Consider the following 6,394-nt stretch of genomic DNA (forward strand, 5'->3'; position numbering starts at 1 on the left):
ATATAAAACTGTATGCGTGTTGACTTCTACAGAGCACTCAAAGCAATAAATTAAAACACTTTAAGCTTCTAAAGTCAAATCATAAGAACATGAAACTGTCTTTTTGTCCTGTGTCTAAAAGCAGACTACAGCAAATGCTTAGGAAAGAATAAACAAGAGAAGCTGGTAGTGCTTGTTCCTTCCACCCTCCAGAAAAGGGAAGTTCAGGGACCCACTAAGCTATAGATAGCTCCCTATGTTTAGCAGCCTTTGGTTTAGTTCATAGAATCCTAGACTCCTAGAATCATTTAGGTTGGAAAAGACCTCTAAGATCATTGAGTCCAGCAAGTAACTCAGCACTGCCAAGCCCACCACTAAACCATGTCCCCAAGTGCCGCATCTACACATCTTTTAAATACCTCTGGGGTGGTGACTCCACCACTTCCCTGGGCAGCCTGTTCCAGTGCTTGACAACCCTTTAAGTGAAGAAATTTTTCCTAATAACTAATCTAAACCTGCCCTGGCACAACTTGTTTGTTATCCCTGAGAAGAGACCAATTCTCAGCTGGCTGCACACTCCTTTCAGGAAGTTGTAGAGAGTGATAACGTCTCTCCTGAGCCTACTTCTCTACTCCCTTCACCTGCTCCATTGCTCTTCTTTGAGATTTTTTGTTCTTGTGGTGAGGAAAGGAATATATCATTCACACAATAAGACAAAAGTAGTAACTTTCTTCAACCTCTGTAAATTTTAAATCATCAGAAAATCATATGGCTAGTATGTACAAGGTTAATTGTAAGCTCTTTGACGATCTGCTAATGTTGAAGCTAATGTCAGCACATTTATCCTGCCTTAATTCTGAGTTTATTTCATTTTTACAGTCATTGTAACGTTATGTATCACCCTTGAATTCTTGCAGTCTCTCATGTTACTTGCATAGAGTTGGTTTTTTTCCCTTTTTAAAAATGTTTGGTTTTCTGTACAGTGTGAATGGTTTAATGCTGAAGGGTGAAGCATTATTGAACTAAATGACCATAGTTATGTATATAAAAATATATAGAAAATTATTAAGTAGCCATTATGTGTACCCAGATGCCTGTATATGTTTCTTTTCCCCTTTGTTTCTGATGATGCTTAAATTTGTTTCTACATGCAGATGAAATATCTTGTGCTTTTTAAAAGGTGTATAAGATAGAGAAAATACCTAGAAAAAGGTTTTTTTTAGGACTAAAATCTGGATATGTCCCATGATGTTACTGGAAGTACACTAACAGAAAGTAATGCCTTATTCTAAAAAAAAATATTATTTATAAATACTTAAATCTACAAATTGAAGATATATCTTTTAAATTTGCTTTGTTCCAAAATTACATTGCTTCTATTCCACACATGAAGTATTAAGATTTCAAATTCTACTCTTCTTTTGTGCTCATATAGGTTTCTCAAAAAGAATTGATTACATGACTGAGTGCTAGAAAGTTGGCTTGATTGTTCCCCATTGTATCAGCTGGTCTAATAAAAGATATTGCCTCTGCCAAGAAACCTCAATTCTTCCATTTGAAACTGCTTTAGAAACTCCTCTGCTTGCCTGAAAAATATCAGAGAAACGATGATTACCCAGTAACCATTCACCTAAAAATGATGCACCTAAAGCTAGAAAAGACATCACACATGAAATATGCTGTAAGTTCATATCAATGATGGAATAACTTTGCATCATTTAACATCATAACTGATACGGTTTTTTACAATGCAGTGATAGGAACTAAAGTATTAACCAGGAAAACTGTCTACTAAAATTGAGAAACTCACTATGACCACTAAAATTAGAACCAGTTATACATTAAGTGGAATGCCTTAGAAAATAAAAATAGACTTCATTTTTATTTAGGTGTTTGTTAGGTGTCAGCTACCAGTAAATAGTGTGCTAATACAAACTTGATTATATTAATGCTAGAAGATTAATCCGGCACAAGCTACGTGACATGAAATATACTTTCAAAGGAGCCCTAAAATTTTCACTGAGAATTATTATATCTAACCAGTTTGGGATAATAAATTAAAAGGACAAAATCTTGTGGTGAAAACAAAACAAAAGTTGTTATATCTGCATGTTGTAGACTGAGAGAAAAGTCTGGCCAAGGTGAAGTAGTTTAATTTCCAGCAAAATCTGACCTTCGTATCTTAAACTTTGATTCTTTAGACTTGTTTATTCAGTAAATATCCATCTCTAAAAATTTTGCATCTTTGTGTTGATATATATCTGGATGACATTACTAGACCTAGAACTCTGGGACAAATCTGATGTTAGATGTGTCTAACTTGTAGGCATTCTCTACTACTAGCAAACTGATTTCTGAGCTGTGGAAAGTATCCCATGAGTGAGAAATGGTGCTGGGCTGGGATCTGTAAATGTGTACTGAAAATAAAGGAATGGCAGCAGCCATCCTCTTTTAAACAGCAGTGTAGTGGCACAAAAAATTGTTCAAGGGCAGAGTCCAATTGCCACATTCACTGCAAGGAATGCCAGCTCCCACATGGAGCATTCGGCTCAGGGCCTTGCCCCCAGCCTGTCCTGCAGCCCCCTGAAGCCTCAGCTACCCCACCTTCTGCCCAAGCATCCTCCTGGGAAGAGAGTATATGGACATGTGGTCCCAGCCAGATGAGGAAGAGTCGGAGTTTTCATTCCATGCACCAAATTTGAATTTGAATCATTCTGACTGAGATTCAAAATCCTTCTTTTGCCTTCTCATAAGGTTTGTTACATATCTTAATCTCTGGCAGTATCTGTCTCTAAGCTAATCATTCCAAGTGTCTGTTGTAATCAGTAGAGTTCTAATCAGTATCACTAAGATAATTATTTGCATCCTGAAGTAGATATCTAAAAGAAGCTAAATTAATTGCATCTTGAAAGCAGCTATTTCTTACCATTTCGCCACAAAGAAAATCCAAAATGACTACCTTAGTGTCCATCATATGTTTTATAGAACCCTAAAGTTAGCTGAGATTAATTGTATAAGTTTTGCTCTAAAACCGCAAAACATTTTTTTAAGATGTAATTTTTTAGAAGTGCTTTGAAACTGATTTTAGTAAATAATTTTTGTTAATTCCTCTGGTGGACCCTGTAAGCCTCCATAGATACCACAAAAGCATGACTTGGGGTTTTTTTTATCATTATCAAAACCTAATTTTAAAGTTATCTGAGATTTCTTATATGAGACTAAGACTAGCTCTGAACTGATTATAATAATTCAGCTCATGTTGCAATTACACTGGTTTTACAACTCCTGGTGTGAGTCTATCAGCTGTGTAGTGAGACTTTGTCAACTGGGACCTCCACAGAGGAGTGGTACCCAAAATTATTCTTAGGTGTGCTCTGTTCCAGTTTACAGTGATCCATGTACCAGCCTGTTATGATCTGACAGAATCATCAAGCAGCATCTCATTTTGCTTACACTGGAGAACTTTGGTGTGTTTTGCTACCTCTTCCTGCCCTTTAGGCAGGCTGTGTAAACACCTTCTCAGTGGAAAATGGGCTCATCTGGGATTCTTTCTGTCTTAGCTATACACGGGTTTTGATTTAATCTTTTGTGGCTATTAAGCCAGGTTCTGTCAACAAATGCCTGTGCTGCTCCATTGTGATGTTTTTTTGTCAAACGAAGGGCCTTGGGCCTTTTGATCTCTGAAAGCCCTGTATTGGAATGCATGGTGAAGTGTTAAGGTACAGAGAGACTGACCTCAGCACAGCATATTTACATAAATCATAACATGGTTTCATGGTTGTGTAAAGATTAAATGCTAACTCCTAGCTTCCTCTCATGAGATTCTTATGAAAAAAGTCCATTTCCTTAAGAACAAAAGACAATATTTTTCTACTTTAATTTTATTTACTTAGTACCTTTCCAAAAGCCCATTACTGAGTGAAAAAAAAATCCTTTCCTGTTTCAAAGTAGCTAAACACTGACATAACTGATATTAAATTTTTAGTCCTAATACTTAAGACACAAGGCCAGCTGTTATTTCTCGAAACCATGAGTTTGTTTCTTGTGGCTCAAAATCATCAGTAAAAAATACAACATCATAATTTTGTATTGATAACATGATCTCGTGTCTGCTTTTGTTTTAATTTCATTTGCATAACTAAATGCTCCCTTTTGTGGGTCAATCAGGGCCTAACAGCCTGATCCTGTTTTCACAGATTTACACTGACTTCTCCACTCGCTTGTGAATAGCTCTATAGGAATACTTAGTATGTAATTAGGTTAACAAAAGGGGCCTTAAAATAATCTGTATTGAAATTCACACAAGTCAACATGTTTCTTCTGCCAAATAATGTTTTTTTTTCCTTAAAAGGTAAAGTAATTGTTGTACACATGTAAAACAAACAGCTCCTTGGTCTCAAATATCTCCTCTTCTAGAGTGATTCCTAAGACATATTGTTGGGATGTTTTAAATGAATTTTTTGGTAGGTGTTTTTTTGTTTGTTTGTTTGTATTTTAGCTGAAAACTTGTACCAAAAATTACCTTCCTAAGAAAATAAATAATTGGACTAATTTTTTTCTGGGATAAAAAGACAAAAGACTCAGGAATCAGTCTGGAAGCCACTTTAGCACAGTGACATCTGTTATCCAGATAAAGGCCCCATAGACAAAGTGTGAAGGTTTGTTCCTTGTTTCTGCTACTGTGTATTGCAAGAGAGGAGTAACAATTGGAAATGGAAATATTTGCTTTACTGTTACAGACAAGTAATGTGCTGTACAGACTGCAAGTTCAGAGACAGAAGATTATTTTCAGTTGTTTAGCTACATGCTGACTTCCTGTGTTGCCCAGGTCCTCTTTTTTTTAGGAGCTTCACAGCATGTGTGATTGTTTTTTTACCTTTTTTTGCACCAGAGTATACTAAATCTTCAGTCACCTCCTGAACTGTTCTTAGCAGCTGAGAAACTCTCAGACTATTCCTTCACTTCTGCTCTGTTTAACCTAGAAACAGAGATGACATAAAAACTCAAATAGATAAGTATATGGTGAGAGACAGATGTAGAAGGGATGACAGGAAAGTAATGTGCAGAGGGGCTTTTGAGTCTTCAGCTATACTCAAAACAAATATGAAATATCTTAGGTTCATTGACCTGGAGAAGCTTTTGAAAGGCTCTTGTGTTTGTCATGAGAATCTCAGGTTTGGATTTTTGTTCTTCTCTATTGAAAACAAATACACATTAAAAAGTACTTCCTTTTTTGTGTTGTAATCGAGCAGTAGTCTTCGGTCATCTGTTTAAATGTGTAAAAATAATAAGATACTGCTGCCTGTTCTGTGATTAAGGCTGAGTATAACATGTAGCAGCACAGGCTTGTGGTAGACTGTAAAAGGGTAAATCTGATGAACTGTTTAAAGCTTTTCTTGTTTTACATGACCTTGGAAATGTCCTTCAATTTCCATAATTAAAAAACTTATGGGTAATACACTATCCTTTCACACTCAGCTTCTCAATTAAACTGTAGTAGTCTTAACATCTGGAAAGATTAAGAAAAAATGAAGCACAAAATTAAATGATCCTAAGAGACTTAAACTAGACAGTTAAAATCAGGAAAAAAAAATACCCCAGTACTTAAGCATCAAATCACTTATATTAAGCATAGATGTTTCTTACAATTTGAGATTTGCAGCCAGATATTTAATCCTGGCCACCATCTATCACTTTCTCACTCTTTCAAAAAGCAATAAATAAGAAACCCGTGAACAACCAGTAGTTGTACAGTTAAGGCACTCTGATAGAGATATACAGATTTTGACAATAAGATTAAATTAAGGGCAAGGGTACTCCACCTCTGGGTTTTAAAGTAACAGGAGTTTGTTGATATAACTAATGTAAGAATTGAATAATTGAAATTTTCATAATACCTGAGTGTACTGGTTTGGCCAAATTTAGAAATATATCCTCTGAGAGAAGGCAGGTTACCACCCCTCCCCCACCAGGTTCGGGGAAAATAAATTTTCCTCAAAGGAAAGTGAAAGAGATAAAAACTATTTCTTTAACAAACACATGGGAAAAGGATAATAATGCTAAATAATAAAATCTCTCGCTGTGGAGAAAAATCCTGGGAAAGTGTTAGAGTCCTCCCTTTGGTCTCCTCGGAGCTGGGGCTTGGCCCAGGGCCAGGCCCTCTGTGCTTGGTGGAAAGTCGTCCCGATGTGTTCTGATATGGAAACAGTCCAGTGGAAAAGGGGAAAATCCGAAATTCCAGGGAAAGGAAAAAAAATTCAACTCTCACTCTCTCTCTGAAGAAAAAGAAGCTGAACAACTGGCCAAAAGCTGACTCGGGAAAGTAAGCCGGGTGCTTCCTCCCTCCCCTGCCGCAGCTGGGGTGAAACAAAAAAAAAAAAAAAAAAAAAAAAAAAAAAAAAAAAAAAAAAAAAAA

This window comes from Corvus kubaryi, unplaced genomic scaffold (genome assembly GCF_017639235.1).
Source record: "Corvus kubaryi isolate FWS band 111438036 unplaced genomic scaffold, C.kubaryi_AGA036_p1.0 67, whole genome shotgun sequence".
Classification (NCBI taxonomy): Eukaryota; Metazoa; Chordata; class Aves; order Passeriformes; family Corvidae; genus Corvus; species Corvus kubaryi.